The sequence below is a fragment of the Macrotis lagotis genome, chromosome 2 (assembly GCF_037893015.1).
Source record: "Macrotis lagotis isolate mMagLag1 chromosome 2, bilby.v1.9.chrom.fasta, whole genome shotgun sequence".
NCBI lineage: Eukaryota > Metazoa > Chordata > Mammalia > Peramelemorphia > Peramelidae > Macrotis > Macrotis lagotis.
Window position 1 is genome coordinate 262,034,317 of NC_133659.1, and position 18,199 is coordinate 262,052,515.

The following is an 18,199-nucleotide window of genomic DNA, read 5'->3' on the forward strand; positions in this document are numbered from 1 at the left end:
TAGCAAGAGAAGTGACAATGAATATAGAATGCTAGATCTGGAATCAGGAAGACCTGTGTTCAAATTCAGCCTCAAATACTTATCAGCTATTTGACTGGTCAAATTTCTTCAGCTCTGACAGTGTTACTTACCTCGACTCTTAGCTTGTCGAGGGCTGTAACGAGGCCCTGGTACCCTGCTTCTGCCACTGCAGTCACTGCTTGACCCACTGCCCATCATGCGTGAATGCATCTCTATCCATGTCGGCCAAACTGGTGTCCAGATTGGCAATGCCTGCTGGGAGTTGTACTGCCTGAAGCATGCTATCCAGCCTGATGGGCAGATGCCAAGTGACAAGACCATCGGAGGAGGAGATGACTCCTTCAACACCTTCTTCAGTGAAACTGGGGCTGGCAAACATGTCCCCAGAGCAGTGTTTGTAGATTTGGAACCAACTGTCATTGATGAAGTTCGGACTGGAACCTACTGCCAGCTTTTCCACCCTGAGCAGATCACCGGGAAGGAAGATGCTGCCAATAACTATGCCCGAGGACACTACACCATTGGCAAGGAAATCATCGACTTGGTTCTAGACAGGATTTGGAAGCTGGCTGATCAGTGCACAGGACTTCAAGGCTTCTTGGTTTTCCACAGCTTTGGTGGTGGAACTGGCTCTGGTTTCACCTCTCTGCTGATAGAACGGCTTTCCATGGATTATGGCAAGAAGTCCAAGCTGGAGTTCTCCATTTACCCAGCCCCTCAGGTTTCCACAGCTGTAGTTGAGCCCTACAATTCCATTCTGACCACTCACACCACCCTGGAGCAATCTGATTGTGCCTTCATGGTAGACAATGAGGCCATCTATGATATCTGTCACAGAAACCTTGATATCGAACGCCCCACCTACACTAATCTGAATCGCCTTATTAGCCAAATTGTGTCCTCCATTACTGCCTCTCTCCGATTTGATGGTGCCCTGAATGTTGATCTGACAGAATTCCAGACCAACCTGGTGCCCTATCCCCGTATCCACTTCCCTCTGGCCACATATGCTCCAGTCATCTCTTAATACTGCACAGTCTAGCCACCATCATTCTTCTTAAACTACCTTCTTCAAATTTCCCAGTGATTTCTTGCTTGTATATCCAAATGATCTCTTCTTCTTTCTTGATCTCCTAAACCCACTCTGAAACCTTTTTCCTAGTCAAATAATTTTTCATGAAAACTTTTTAATTCTCTGTGCTTTTGTGACACAGTTTTCTCTTGTTTCTTTTCCTACCTACAGGACACATCCTTCTTAGTTTCCTTTCCTGGTTCTTCATTCATGTCATGCCCACTACCTGTGACTATTCCCAAAGATTTTTGTGTTAACCTCTTCTCTTTTCCCCTAAACAATCTTACATGGTGATCATATCAACTCCTATGTGTTCAATGATCATCCATATAAAAATGATTTCCAGATCTATATAAAATTCTAACATTTCTCTTGAACATTAGTATTGTTTCATCAACTTCCTCAACTAACCACATCCAAAACAGAAATCAATATCATTCCTACCAATCTTATACTCTTTGCCACTTCTCAATTACCACCAAGGGTTCCCACTCTCCTCCCTGTCACCCAGTCTCACAAATTCATTGTCATTCTCAATTCTTCCTTTTCACTTACCCCACATGGCTAATCTCATCATTTGTTCTTGTTTCTATCTTCACCTTCTTCAGGGCAATTTCTCAGAATATGTACCATGGACTACTCCACCATAGTTTAAATAAGACCTTTCCAAACCATTTTTTTCCCCAAGACTGCTCCTAGACAGAGATAGAATATCATAAGTTTCTTTAGAGCTAAAACAAGAAGGGAGTCTCAACAGTCATTTAGTCAGGACCCTTCATTTTATAAGTGAACAGAGAATGTGTAAAATAAAGTGATTTGATCAGGTTATGCCCTTCAGAATGTGGATTTAAATTCAAGTCCTCTGACTCAAGAGTCAAAGATCTTCAGAATCAGAATTTTATACAGAGTAAGTACAACATTGTGAGATGATCAACTATGATTTCCTTAGCTATCCTCAGGAATATATTGACCCAAGACAACTCCACAAGATTCAAGTTGGAAAATGCCATCCATATTCAGAGAAAAAAAGTGGACAACACTTAATTTAAGTAAGACACATAGGGCATCTTCTTTTAAAAAAAATCACCACGGAAATAGACACTATCTCAACTCTTCACTATTCTGTGTCACCCTTCCTTATAAATTCCTATCAATCTATTTCCTTCGGGGAAAGTGGACTGTAAGCTTCATTGAATGATAGGAATCCTTATAACATCAACAGGGTCATATACAATTAAGATCGATAACACACATCTATACAGAAGATTAAGGTTTACAATGAAAAGAGTTGGAAAGTTGATATCCTACTGAAAATATTCCAAAACACTAACATTAAGGGAAATTGAAATCAAAATAACCCTGAGGTTTCTCTTTAAAATCTGAAACCTGGTAACAATGATTAAAAATGGTATTATTTGAAGTTTCTAGATAATCATGGAGAGGGTATTATGACTACAATAATAGAAAATGAGGAGGAGCTCTCTCTTTCCTCCATTTCCTTGGGCCTAGCTTCTCTGATCAACTCTTTCATGTCTGCTAGTTTTGAATGAAACAATAACTGAATATTAGGTGAAAAGAATGACATTTGTTAGCACTTATGATCATGAACTCCATGACAAAAGATTAGTGACCAAGCTTTATAGATTTAGCAAATGTCTCTACGCAGAAGTAAACAGGGGATTAGATCCCCTGCAGAGGAAGCAAGGTGCACTACATGTTCAACTTCCATTGGTCTTTGGTATCTTTATAAGGCCCTTGAAGAAACATGATTCCATCAGCACTTTGACCTTCTCAAGAAACCTCTCCATATTTTCTTATCAAAATGAAGTTTCCCCATACTTCTCCTTATGATCAGAACCCCTCAAACTGGAGTTTTGATGACAGGCAATGAATATGATCCCATTTCCAAGTTCCACTTTCAGCAATGGTCTAGGAACCCCAAGTGTGTCTGAGTCCTATTTTCCCCCACTCCCTCTCACAGAATAGAATAGTTAACATTCCTTGGCTCATGTTATCTTTCACAAAAACAAATATCTTTTCCATTGAATGTAAGATCTATATATTTTCAATCTTTTCCATTCACAGCTGTCTCTTCATGACTTAATCTGAGATGTTCTTTGCATAGATATTGAAGTGGTATGGCATTTTCTTTGTCAGATTATTTTACAGATGAGGAAACTGAGGCAAAAAGTGTTGAGTGACTTGTTTAATGTCACTAGTAAGTATCTGAGGCCAGTTTTTCACTCCAGGAGATGAATCTTCCTGACTTCAAAACTACCACTTTATCTATTGTGCCACTTTGTTGTCTAAAGAGCTCAGAGGGACCTTAATAAACCTGTTAGATTAGGTGGCAAGAACTAATGAAAGGCAAAGATCCATTTTGCATTGAAGTCTTAAAATATAAATTTTTTAGAACTGCTTTGCATTTCACAATGAAATATTTCACATAATTCATTAAAACCTAATTATATAATTACAAATAACTACTCTACCAAGCTGGAAAGAATAGTAACAAAATTTATCTGGAACAACAAAAGGGCAAGAATAGCAAGGCAACTAATAAAAAATGTAGGGGCAGCTAGGTGATATAGTGGATAGAACACCAGTCCTGGAGTTGGGAAGACTTGAGTTCCAATCTGGCCTCAGACACTTAGCTGTATGACCTTAGGCAAGTCACTTAACACCACTGTCTTGCAAAAAACAAACCAAAAAAATTGTAAAGGAAGGTGGCCTAACTCTACCATATCTAAAATTATACTATAAAGCAACAGTCATCAAAACTCCCTAGTACTGGTTAAGAAATAAGGAATAGATCAGTGGATTAAGACAGGTTCAAAAGAAGCTGCAGTGACTACAGCAATCTACTATTTGACAAACTCAAAGACATCAGCCTCAGGAATAAGAACTCACTATTTGACAAAAATTATTGGGAAAAGTGGGAAATAGTATGAAAAACTAGGCACTGATTCACATCTCACACCCTATAACAAAATAAGGCCAAAATGGGTACAATTAGACATGAAGAGCAATACCATAGATAAATTAATAGACAGAAAAAATACTCATCTATATGATCTATATAAAAGGGTTAAATTTATGACCAAATAAGAATTTGAGCACATTATAAACTGAAAAATTAATGACTTTGACTATATTAAATTATAAAGGTTTTGCTCTAATAAAAATCAGTCATGCCAAAATTAGAAGGAAAGCAGAAAGCTGGGAAGCAATCATCACAATCAGGAGTTCTGATAAAGGCCTCAATTCTAAAATCTGGGCTAATCTAATAGGTGTGACATTAGATTAGCTCAGATAAGAAATAGGGAAGGTGATCAATGTTGGAGAAGTTGTGGGGGGGGATTGGGATATGGATTCATGACTGGTGGAGTTGTCAATGGATTCAACCTTTCTGGAGAGCAATATGGAACTATGTCCAAAGAGTAATAAAACTGTTCATACTCTTTCAACCAGCAATTCCAATTCTAGAACTATATCCAGAAGAAATTGTAAAAAATGGGAAAAGTCCCACATGTTCCAAATATTCATAGCAGCTCTTTTTGTAGTGGTAAAGAATTGGGAACTGAGGGGATGTCCATCAACTGGGGAATAGCGAAACAAGTTATGGTACATGAATACTATGGAATATTATTTTTCTATAAGAAAACATAAATGGGTCTCTCTAGAGAAGCATGGAATGACTTACGGGATCCAGTGCTGAGTGAAGGGTGTAGGGTCAAGAGAACAATGTACATATCAACAACATTATGTGATGAACAACCAACTCCTCTCTACAGTCCAGATTGTTAAGACAACTGTATTAGACTCGTAATGGTCTATATAATCTCCAACCCGGGGAAAAAAACAAAATAAAACAAACCACACAGAAAAAAAAACCAAACACCCCTACCAAATCTGATGAACACTTTTAAAAAATCATCTCTTTTCCATATCTTTCCCTTAATCCTAATTCTTCATGATAAAAATGATTAATTTTCAAATATGTTTAAGGAAATATATATATGTAAAATGCTAACCTGACTATTCCCTACTGAGAGGAGGGGAGTGGGTAGGAAAGGTGGAGGGAAACCTATAACTTGGAAATATGCATGTATAAATAAATGAACATAAAAAATAAAAAAATCTAATTATATTTGATACTATAATATTCTGTAATATACATTTTAATTGATGCCAGAGAAATTTTATAACAACCTCCTTTCCACTGAATTATGTATGTCATGAGTTTATAGATTTACACAGTACTAATATAAAAAATGTTATTCCTTGTCTCCAGAAGGATGTCACATTCTATATCTAGTTCCTTCCATTATATTAGAAAAGGAATTTTTAGAGGAGTTGTAGTCCTGTTGAAAAACGATACCAAGTCTGGTCTTGAAAGAAAGAAATATTTGTAAAGAAGGGCACAAAGAGGAGAGAAGTAAGTAGGTAGAGATGTTGAAAGAATGAGCAAATAAATGAGAAGAGAACTACCAATTTCAGAATAGTGCTCACTTTGGCAGAGAAGAAGACAGAAGTCTATGAGACTATGACAGCTCCATCAAACCAGAGTAATCCCCTGCAAATCACTTAACCTCGCAATGCTCTACACAACACTAAGACTTTTTGATTTTCCTCCCCCAAAAGAAAGTGATGACTTACATTGAGAAAGAGAAAGCAATAAAGAGATAGAGATAGATAGATAGAGAGAGAGAGAGAGAGAGAGAGACAGACAGACAGACAGACAGACAGACAGACAGGCAGAAAAGGGGGAGAGGGAGATGGAGGGAGAGGAAAAGGAGAAAAAAGAGGACAGTAAGAAAGGAAGAGAGAAAGAATGGGAAAGAGAAGAAAGAAAGGGGAAGGAAGGGAAGTAAAAGAAAGATAAATTCAAAAAGAGGAGGAAAGAGGAAAAAAGAAAGAAAATAGAGAAGGGGAGAAAGACATAGAGAGAAAGAGAAAGAAAGAGACAGTTTTATCAATATGCATTTTTCTACATGAAGAGACACAAATCTAGAGATGGATCTCTATCCTCTAGCTTAACTAGAAAACACGAAATAAAACAATTTATCATACTTGTATGTGCTATTCCTTACTCTCTTAAAATTTGATGGCTTCTAAAACAACACAACTAAGAATATAATAGTATATGTTCTGATGCTTTTTTTCTCATGTATCCTCAGTGTTAACAGGAAAAATGTAATTCTCCAATATATGGGAAAGAGGACCATTTGTAACTTCCCTAATATTACCTTGAAAAGATATTTCCTTAAAAGAAAACCAATGGGATGTGGAAATGTCCTTTACTTTTGGGGATGTTTAATGTCTTGTTAGAAATTTAGTCTCTTTTTAAACTGGATAAGGTAATATTGACCAAGGTGGTGTTTATTTATTTTTAACTGCAGATTAAATTTATTTATTTTTTGGTTATTTATTCATTTATTTTAAATTTTACAATTTTCCCCCAATCTTGCTTTCCTCCTTCCACTCCCCACAGAAGGCAGTCTTTACATTGTTTCCATGGTAAACATCAATCTATTGTGATGAATGTGATTGAATGTGATGAGAAAGAAATCACATCCTTAAGGAAGAAAAATAAAGTATAACAGATAGCAAAATTAAATAAGGAAAAGTTTTTTTTTTTTTATTAAAAAACTTCAAACTCTACAATATGAAGAGCTGTTACTGTGTTTGTTCTGGGAAGAGGGTTCAACTGAAGAGAAGGTATGGAGTCTGAGGTCCTCCAGACTAGAGGAGCCCAGGAGATCAATGTCTGCAGCCCTCTGGCCCCGCCAGAGCACCCCAGACCATCAGTCCCACAGCCAATGCCTCTGTGCCCAGTTGGCTTCTGGACCATGGCTCCCACAGTCAATACCATCATGACTGATCTTAGGCTAGTTCATCTCTCACTCCTCCCAGCAGGCTATCTGCTCTCTGCTCTCCTTCCCAGATCGCCCATGATCCCCAAAGCCAGACCTTGAGGTAGATGTTCTTCTCCTAGCTTCTTTTTCTGGGTTTTGTTGATCAGATTTCTTTTAAGAGGTTTGTTTCATATTATTTCTGAGGGGGAAACCAGGAGACCTTAGCATACTGCCTATCTTGGCAGGAAGTCTGAAATTTAGTCTTAAAGAGCTTCCCAAAGCCATCAAGATCATTGGTGACACTGAGGATAGAATCTGGTGGATGGAGTCACCAAGACCTGAGTTTAAATCCAACCTCAGACACTCATTAATTATGTGAGTTTAGGCAAGTCACTTAATGTAATTTGCTTCAATTTCCTCATATGTGCAAAGAGTTGGAAAAGTAAATGGCAAACCTCTCCATTACCTTTGCCAAGAAACTCCAAATAGGCTCATCGAAGTATATGCAATTAAAATGACTGAACAACAATGTCCTCAAAAGTAAAGTAACTTTCCAACATCACACAGTTAGTATGTATCAGAGACAGGATTTGAATTTCCTTCTTTCCAACAATTAAGTTATCTCCCAAACATTTATGTGATGAAATCAAACCAGTTTTATTTGGGAATACTGAGAGACAGAAAATGGAGAATGCAACTTTGTATAGGCCCATTTCTAACTAATTATATCTTGAATCAACTGCAAGACTTGTTTACCTTCTGATCAAGATGACAAAGAGAAATAGACCCTGTAATTAAAGTCCCCTGGATTTCCCTCAAAACTGACATGAATGAAGCTTCTTAACATATTTGGCTCAACAGAAGTCAAAGTAGAACAGAGGAGAACATCTTCCAGCAAGGGGAAATGATGGGCACTTAATGAATAGATGACTTTCAATACTTCCTGATGAAAAGACCAGAGCTTAATAGACAATGTAATCTTCAAACAAGAGACTCAAGAAATACATGAAAAGGTAAATAAGATAAAAGAAAAAAACTGTTATCCAACTGGTTACATCCCAACCTGGGAGAAAGATTTTCATAATTCTTTAGAATTGTAACTCTGTTAGAGGGAATATACCTAGACTGAAGATATGGACATGTGTGGTATGTCCATGTCTTGGATGGAATGATTCAAAAAAAATATTTCATCAAAACTGGAGGTAGAGAAACAGTAAAGAGATGGAGGAAGGAGGAGGTTGAATGGAGTAAATTACATCTCATGAAGAAGTGCAAAGTACATATTGCAATAGAGGGGAACAAAGGAGGAGGTGAGATGTGCCTATTACTCTCATCAGATTTGGCTCAAAGAGGGATTAACACACAAACTCAGTTGAGTTTATAAATTTATCTTACCCTTCAAGCATTAGGAGGGGAAAAGGAAAAGGGGATTGATAGGAGAGAGTGAAAGGAAGAATGAAAAAAGGAAGCAGGAAAAAAAAAGGTTGGTGAATAGAAAAGGGGCAAACACTTTGAGGGAGGCAGAAGTAAAATAAAGGGGATGAGAGATAATATAAAAGAAGAGAAAAAATACAAATAAAGGAGAAATAGCATGGGAGGCAATAAAGAATTAGTAATTATAACTAATGAATGTGAATGAGATGAACTCCCTCATAAAATGAAAGTGGATAGCAGAGTGGATGAAAAACCAGAATCCCACAGATATATCTATATCTATATCATCTATATCTATAAGTAATCTATATCTATATCTATATCTATATCTATATCTATATCTATATCTATATCTATATCTATATCTAACTATAACTATAACTATATCTATATCTAATCTATCTCTATCTCTATCTACATCTATATCTATCTATTGATATAGATATACACACATATATATAGAAAGATAGACAGACAGACAGATAGATAGATAGATAGATAGATAGATAGATAGATAGATAGATACCCAGAGCAAAGAGATACACACAGAGGAAAAGCAAAAAGCTGGATCAGAATATATTATGCTTCATTTGAAGTGAAAAAAGCAGGGATAGCAATCCCTAAATTAGACAACACAATTGCAAAAAAAGAGATAATTGCATTAAAAGAGATAATGAAGGAAAATATATCCATCTGAAAGTACCATAGACAGTGAAATAATTTCAATACTAAATATGTATGCACCAATTTGTATAGCATCCAAATTCTTAGAGGAGATGGCAAAGGAGTTAACAAAAAGGCATAGGACCTCAACCTCCCTCACTCAGAATTGGATAAATCTAACCATAAAAGGAAGTTAGGGAGATGAAAAGAATGTTAGAAAATGTAGATATGATAGAACTGTGGAGAAAATTGAATGGAGATAGAAAAGAACATATATGTTTTCTCCCCCAGTGGTACATGGTACTTACAAAAAAAAACCTGAAAATGTATAAGGTCATAAAAACCTTACAATCAAATACAGAAAGACAGAAATATTGAATATATCCTTTTCTGATAATGATGCAATAAAAATCACATGAAATTAAGGACTATGGAGAGATAGATCTAAAACAAATTGGAAACTAAATACACTAATTTTAAAGAATGAGTGGATCAAGCAACAAATCATAGAAAGAATTAATGATTTTATCCAAGGCAATGGCAATGATGAGACTTCATACCAAAACTTATGGAATACTGTCAAAGCAATTATTAGGGGATATAGTACATATCTAAATGATTACATGAATAGAAAGAGGTGATTAATAAACTGAGTATGCAACTAAAAATGTTAGACAAAGAACAAATTAAAAATTTCCAATTAAATAGAAATTCTGAAAATTAAAGGAGAAATTAATAAAATTGAAAGTAATAAAACTATTAAAATAATAAATAAAACCAAGAGTTGTTTTTTTTCTGGGGGAAATCAATAAAATGGTTACATCTTTGCTTAATTTGATTTAAAAAAACCAAATTACTAGTATCAAAAGAGAAAAAGGGTGAATGCATTCCCAATGAGGAGGAAATTTAAGTAATAATTCAGAGCCATTTTGACAAACCACATGCCAATAAATTTGATCATCCAAGTGGAATGAATAATTATTTACAAAAAATATAAATTCCCAACAAAAAAGAAGAGGTAATTAAACGTTTAAATAACCCTATCTCAGAAAAAGAAATTCAATAAACTTTCAGTGAAGTCCCTAAGAAAAAATCTCCAGGACTGGTTGAATTCACAATTGAATTCTAGCAAACAATAAAGAACCAATTGTTTCCAGTTCTACAGAAACTATTTGAAAAAATAGATGAAAAAGCTCTGCAAAGCTTTATGAAAATAACTATAAAACACTTTTCACACAAATAAAATCAGATCAAAATACCTAGGAAAAGGTGTATAGCTCATGGACAGATCAAGCTAATATAATAAAATTGAAAATTCTACCAAAATTAAATTACTTATTTAATGCTGTGCCAATCAAACTTTCAACAATTAAAATGTACATTCCCTTTGATCTAGCAATGCCGCTACTGGGTCTGTAACCTGAAGAAGTCATGAAAAAATATAAAAATCATACATATACAAGAATAGTCATAGCAGTTGTTTTTGTAGTGACAAAGAATTGGGAATTGAGGGGATGCCCATCAATGGGGTATAACTGAACAAAGTGTGGTATATTTATGTGATGGAACACTATAGTTCTATAAGAAAACATGAGGGATGGGATTTCAGAAAAGTCTAGAAAGACTTTCATACATATACATATATAAAGAGTTCCTAATGTTTTTAGAGGCCTGGACCTCTTTGATAGTCTAGAAAAGACTCCAAGACCTTTTCTCTAAATGTGGCTTTGAAATTTTTTAAATGAAATATGTAAGACTATGAATATATTCAAGACTAAAAAAAGATGAAATTTAGCAATAAAAGTAAAAAATATAAATTTTTTTCCCCATTCAAATAATCAAATCACATGAAATCCATCCATGGATCACATTGGGGTCTCTAGGTTCCAGATAAATAACTTCTGATTTAGAGAAAACACTTCTCAATAGGTAAGGAAGGATTGCAACAAATCATCAGAAAGAATTTCATGGCAGGAAGATGCATGTGAAAGAAAGAATCCCAAGTGCTCTCTTTGTATTCATATAACTGGGTCTGAGACTTTTCCTTCCTTAATATAGAACTGCAGTCCATGTTGTGTCTGGGAAAATACTTTGCGAATTTATTTTGAGTATTCTAGGAATAATGATACTTACATTTCAATTCTTACAAAGTTGTTCCGAGACATGAGAGCTTGTGTTACTAATTTTCTCACCCAGTTCATCATGACTTTGATTTCAGCCATTTAAGTTCAAGTCTTTTCATTCTGTTTCATTTTACTGAGGACAGAAATGAGTGTGATTTTTTTTATATTTGAGAAAACTTTTATTTTCTCCCAGTAGAAATAAAATAGTAGATTTTTCATAAATATTTGCTTTACTACATGAATAGCCTGACTCTGTAGCTATCCTAGGTGATACAAGAGGCATTTTAGTAATGCAATGTGTCATTTTAATCATTCATCTATTATCAGGGATTTCTTATGGTCCTTCTTTGGGTGAGACAGTGACCCAGGAAGAGGAATTGACAAATAATAAAAATAAATTATCTCCTACAGATTCAGCCAGAGCTCATAGGAGGAATGCAATACCATTGCTGACACCAGGGGGCTCTGTACTCAAGCCACCAAGCAAGTGGGCTCCCTGAAGTCTACCTGGTAAGAGGGAGTTCCAGTGCTCTACCTGCTCAAGTTGTCAGGGATCTGTGTTTAGCTTAAGGGTGATAGATATATTAGTTAAAATTTTTATTTAATGTGCGTGTGTGTGTGTGTGTGTGTGTGTGTGTGTGTGTGTGAGAGAGAGAGAGAGAGAGAGAGAGAGAGAGAGAGAGAGAGAATTTCTACCTGTTCCTAGTCCCTAACCCTATTTTTAGGAGAGAGGTTAGTTTCCCTAGTTTACCAGACCAGTGGACCTTCCAGTAGCTGAAAGTTTCCAGCACTCAGGGCCTGGTCTTGCTGGATTCCTACTCCTGCTCCAAATTTCATCACATCAACTGCCCACTCACTTCAAGAAGATGCTCAATGCACACTGGCTTGCACAGTAAGGCCGCTGCTCTGACCCCAGCTTTCCCACAATTAGGTGCTGGCTGTAAGAGACTGTTGAGAGTAACAGAGAGGTCATTGCATGACTAGGAATGGCCTAGAGGTCCATTTGCCCAGGTTACCTTTGACCTAATTTTCTGGGTAGTCTCTCTGTATCTTCTTTTCTTCAGACACTTCCCAGAGCACTGTGTTAAACACTAAGCTAGTGATAGCATCATTGTGTGAAAAGTACTAGCCTGAGGAAGTAAAATTTACACCTGCTGTCCACCAATAAGGAGGCATTTGCTTGATTTGCTGATTTGGAGAACTCCACCTGAATTGGGAGTAAACCAGGGACTAGGAGGATATTTAAGCTCTGGCATTTCGTAAAATAAGCAGAGAACTTGTCATCTTTGTCTGCTGCCTCTTCAACATTCGAGTATTAATTATGAGGAACAGATAAGTTAACCAGCAAGGTATGCAACAGTTGTCACTAGAGGTAAAGACTCAGGTTATTATAGCTAGGAACATAGGACTCCAGACTCTGAGGGGTGTTGCTCCCCTCCATGGTAGACAGAGAACATCCTTATGAATGAAATGGTCCCTATATTCAGCACCCCAAGAGGCAGACTGGAAATCTCTCAATGATAAATAATAGTAAGGTTAAATAAATAATAGTAATTCTAGGTACTTGCATCCAGATCACCTTCCCCTACTCCTAAAGGCATTTTCTTTATCCTCCCTTCCTCTTTAATGATTTCTTTGCCTATACTTTAAAAACTTTTCAACTAGGAGAAAAATTTTGGGGTGTTGGGGTGGAGTACTTGGCAGTTACTAACAATTTATTGAAAGTTCTCCACTGTAAAGAAATTTCCACTCCAGAAATGGCAAAAAGAACAGAAAGCAGACTCTCCATCCAAACTTCTCCCATTTAGGGGAGTGGAGAAAAAAAAAGAATAGCTGCAACATAGAGATCACCAGCAACAGCTTGAAGGGGCAGGGAGAGAACTCTGCTGCACCTAGGTGATTGTGGAGTGAGGAGCACTGGTGGCAGAATCTGAAGCAAGAATCAGGAGAAAGCACCCCCAGAGAAGGTAAGGGAAGTCTGCAGAGCTTTCTCTGCTCTCCCTCAAGATAGGACTCTACTGTTTGCCTGTACTCAGATATTGCAGTTTGGGCATCCATACTAAGAAGGAAGGATCCCTCCCTATAGCCCTAGGGCAGAGGGAAGTATGGGGGCCATCTACATATCAAAGCACAGGCAAGAGAGCATAAGAACTTGGAGGAATAAAGTTCCCAGTGGAGTGTCCCCTCCAAAAACACCCAAAGCCTTGGAAGTGCTGTAAATTAGTCTTGGGCTAAGGAAAAGAGTAAACAGAAAAAGAAGAATCTGACCATAGAGAATTACTCTAGTCTCATGGAAGATCAAAACACATACTCACATGATGACAAAATAGAAGCTTCCCTATCCAAAACCTCCAAGAGAAATAGAAAATGGGCTCAGAATATGGATGAGCTCAAAAAGACTTTGAAAAACAATTAAGGGAGAATGAAGAAAAATTGGGAAGAGAAATGAGAGCGATGCAGAAAAATCATGAAAATAAAATCAAAAGCTTGGTGAAAGATATATAAAAAATACTGAAGAAAATAATATGTTAAAAACCAGTTTAGGCCTAATGGAAAAAGCAAAACAAAAGGCAAATGAGAAGAAGAATGTCTTAAAAAGCAGAATTGACCAACTGGAAAAGGAGATGAAAAAAAAGCTCTCTGAAGAAAATAACTCCTTCAAATGAAGAATGGAACAAAAGGAAGCTGATGACTTTACAAGAAATTCGGAAGAAATAAAACTCTTCCAAAAAAGTCAAAAATTAAAAGAAAATGTGAAATATCTCACTGGAAAAACAACCAACCTTAAAAACAGAACCAGAAGAAATAATTTAAAAATTATTGGGCTATCTGAAAGGTATGACCAGGAGAAGAGCCTAGACTTCATTTTTCAAGAAATAATACAGCAAAATTGCCCTGAGATCCTCAAAACAGAGGTTAAAATAGAAACGAAGAGACTTCACTGGTCACCTCTTGAAAGAGATCACAAAAGAAAAACTTCCAGGAATATTATAGCAAAATTCCAAAACTCCCAAATCAAAGAGAAAATTCTAAAATCTGCCAGAAACAAGCAGTTCAGCTACCAAAGCTCCATAGTCAGGATTACACAGTATCTGGCAGCATCTACATTAAGGGCTCATATGGATTGGAATATGATATTCTGGAAGGCAAAAGATCTTGGTTTACAACCAAGTATCAACTATTCAGCAAAATTGAACATCATCTTTCAGGGGAAAAGATGGACTTTCAATGAAACAGGGGACTTTCAAACTTTCTTATTGAAACAACCAGAGCTGAACAGAAAGGTTGATCTCCAAGTACAGGACTCTCTTGGACCATAGAGGAAGTGGAAGAGAATGACTAACTTTGAGGAACTTAATGATACTGAACTCTTTGTATTCCTGCACAGGAAGAAAATATTGATAACTTATATGAACTTTCTCATTTATAAGGGCTGTTAGAAGGAACATATATAGACAGAACATAGGAAGGAGTAGAATATAATGGTATAATATAGTAAAAAGATGGAGTCAATGGGTGATAAAGGAAAGGACTGGGAGGAAGGAAAAGGAGATCAAGACAAAGCTAAGAAATTTCACATAAGAGTCGAGAAAAAGCTTTTTCAATGAAGTGGACGGGGGAGGCAAGGGGGAATGAGTAAGCCTTCATTCTCATCAGAAATGACTCGGAGAGGAAATAATATACACACTTAATAGGGTGAGGAAATCTATCTTTTCCTAGAGAAAAATAAGAAGCAAGGAACAGGATAAGAGGGAATGGGGAAAGGGAAGGGGGAATAGGTGATAGAAGAGAGGGAAGATCGGGGGAGAGGGTACTCAGATTAAACACACTTTTGACAGGGCCAGGACAAAAGGAGAGAGAGAGAGAGAGAGAAGAGAGAGAGAGAGAGAGAGAGAGAGAGAGAGAGAGAGAGAGAGAGAGTAGAGAGAGAATAGAATAAATGAGAGTGGGGAGAAATAGAGTGGAGTTACAGCTAGTAATAGCAGCTGTGGGGAAAATATTGAAGCAACTTCTCTAGTGGACTTATGATAAAAAAAAAACCTCACCCTAGAGGCAGAGCCATTGAAATCTGAACATAGACTGAAGTACAATTTTTTTCCTCTCGTCTTGAGGTTTCTCATCTTCTTGGGGGCGATAAGGGGTTTATGTTTACTCTTATAATACCTTCAGTTTACATCAATGTATGGCATGAAAACAATGTAGGGAATATCAGACAGCTTTCTTGGGGGGGAGGGAAGGGGAGTAAAAATTGAAGAACTCAGAGCTTTGCAAAAAATGATGAATACATATTACTATTGTATATTATTGGGAAACAAATAAAATATTAAAATGTTAAAAAAAAGCAGTTCTCCACTGTTCTCAAAGTACAATTTCCCCAGGGTTTAAAGGAATTAAAAATAGAATAGAAAATGGTAGGGCTTACAATTTAAAGAAGCAATGTATAAATTCACTAAATTATTCAATAAATTAAGAATTGATTACAATGGGGCCTTCTAGGGAGGAGAGATAAATTCACTAGTATTTCTTCAAGATCCCCCTACAAACAGGCATAGCTAACTCACTTTATTTCACTTTGCAGGGAACAGTTGTATCAGTGACATGTTTTCTAACATTATCCACTTGCATCATGCCATGGTGCCACTTTTTGGTAAGTCACACGATATTTGCAATTTTTTCCTTATTTTTATCTCTCATGCTGATCTATGATTGCCATTATTTTAGAGAACAAAAATCTATACCTATAGAAGACAAGGAACTTATTCCACAATCATCATTGGGTATTTTGTATGCTCCACTAATTGACTCTTCCCCTTCTCTTTCCCTCTCTCTGGACCCTCCTATTCCTTGATGTACACGAATATTGAGAGTAGACCAATTAAAAACTCTGCAATTGCATCTTCATGGTTCTTGTCCATTATCGAAAAAGAACAAAAATGGCATCACTATGTTTCAGACAGATTGTATTGTGTCTTACTGTGGTTGATCAGACAAATTCAAGCTTGGAATGCTCTACCACACGTTGGGCACAAATAGTCCATGTGAACTCCTGGGGTGGGATCTTTAAACTTACAGATGTCACAGTTCCTTTGAACTGCTCTAAATCTGCCATCCTCCAAGAGTGTAGCACACTCACTGATGAGGGCATGATGCATTGGGTGGTTCTGTGACAGTGTCTCCCATTCTGTTGAATCAGTTCTAAAATTCTTCAGCATGACCTTCAAGGTGTCTCTGTTCTCATTTCTTCTTACCCCTGTGTAAGCACTTGCCCTGTGTGAGTTCTCCATAAAATAGTTGTTGGGGTTTATTTTAGGATTTTGCAAGGCAAATTGGGTTAAGTGGCTTGCCCAAGGCCACACAGCTAGGTAATTATTAAATGTCTGAGGCCAGATTTTTAACTCAGGTACTCCTGACTTCAGGGCTGGTGCTCTATCCACTGCACCACCTAGCCGCCCCAGTTGCTGTTTTTTGGCAAGGCAATGGGGTTAGGTGACTAGCCCAAGGCCACACCTAGGCAATTATTAAATGTCTGAGGCTGTATTTGAACTCAGGTCCGCCTGGCTCCAGGGCTGCTGCTCTATCCACTGCACCACCTAACTGCCCCCCCCCAAAATAGTTTTTTTTTGTCAATTTTACATCTGGAATTTTAATAACATGTTCAGTCCTTTGTAGTTGCACTCTGTATAGTAATGTTGGAATATTAGACAGTTTAGTTTGAGAAAGGAACTCAGTGTCTGGTATCTTCTCCTGTCAGGTGTTCTTCAGAATCTTCCTAAGACAAATTAAATGGAAATGATTCAGCTTCCAGACATAGTGCTGGTAGACTGTCCAGGTTTAACATTGCATGAAACAATGAGGCCAGCACAATGGCTTTGTAGACCTTCAGTTTGATAGTCTTATAGACTGTCAGGTCTCTTAGTGTTTAAGTGAAAGGAAGTTTCATTCCAAATAGCAAACTTCATAATTGTCTTTTTTTAAAATGATTTCTTCAAACTTCAGTCACCAATACTATACTTATCAATCAGAAACTACCAACATAGAGGCAAGACCCTTCACAAACAAAAACGATTACAACTTGATAAAGGTTCAGATTATGCTTGTCATTTTTTTTAACAAAATAGCATTTATTTTATGGGGCAGTGTGGCACAGAGGATCAAGTGCCAGATTTGGAATCTGAAGAACTTATCTTTCAGAGTTCAAATTTGACCTCAGACAGTGACTGGCTGTGGGATTCAAGGCAAGGCTTTAATTTTCATTCCCTCAGTTTTCTCATCTGTAAAATGAACTAGAGAAAAAAATGACAAACTCTAGTACTTTTGTCAAGAAAACAACAGATGGTTTGATAAGGGGTTAGATACGACTGAAAAGGGACTTAGCTATTAAATTGCTAATTATGATTGTACATGAATATGCAGCTAAAGAAGTTAAAGAACAAATTAAAATCTCCAATAAAATATCGAATTGGAAATTCTGAAAATTAAAGATGAAATTAATAAAAAAAGGAAGAAAACTATTAGACTAATAAATAAAGAGAAGAGGTGATTTTATGAAAAAAAGATAAACCTCTGGTTAATTTGATTAAGAAAACAAAAGAAGAAAACCAATCACTAATATCAAAAATGAAAAAGGTGAATTTGGTACCAATGAAGAGAAATTAAAGTAACATTTCAGATATATTTTCCCCAACTTTCTGCCAACAAATTTGATCATCTAAGTGAAAAAGACGAATATTTGCGAAAATATAAATTTCCCAGGTTAAAGGAAGAGGAAATAAAACACCTAAATGACCCTATGTCAGAAAAAGTAATTCACTGCTGTCCAATAATATGAAACTGGCTATATCCCCACCTGGGAGAAAGACTCTCATAACTCTGGAGAACTGTAACACTATTAGAGAGAATATAGTTAGCCCAAAATGATAGATGCTTGTGACTTAACCATGACTCTCTGATAGAATGACTTAAAAACAATATCTCCTTAAAAGGGGAGAGAGCAAAGAGACAGGAGGATGGAGGAAATTGAATGGGGA

General features: G+C 36.6%; 1 pseudogene; it reads left to right on the plus strand.

Moving 5' to 3' along the window:
• Nucleotides 1–214: 214 nt before the first annotated feature.
• On the plus strand, nucleotides 215–1,048 carry LOC141511673 (tubulin alpha-1C chain pseudogene; annotated as a pseudogene).
• The last annotated feature ends 17,151 nt before the right edge of the window (nucleotides 1,049–18,199 follow it).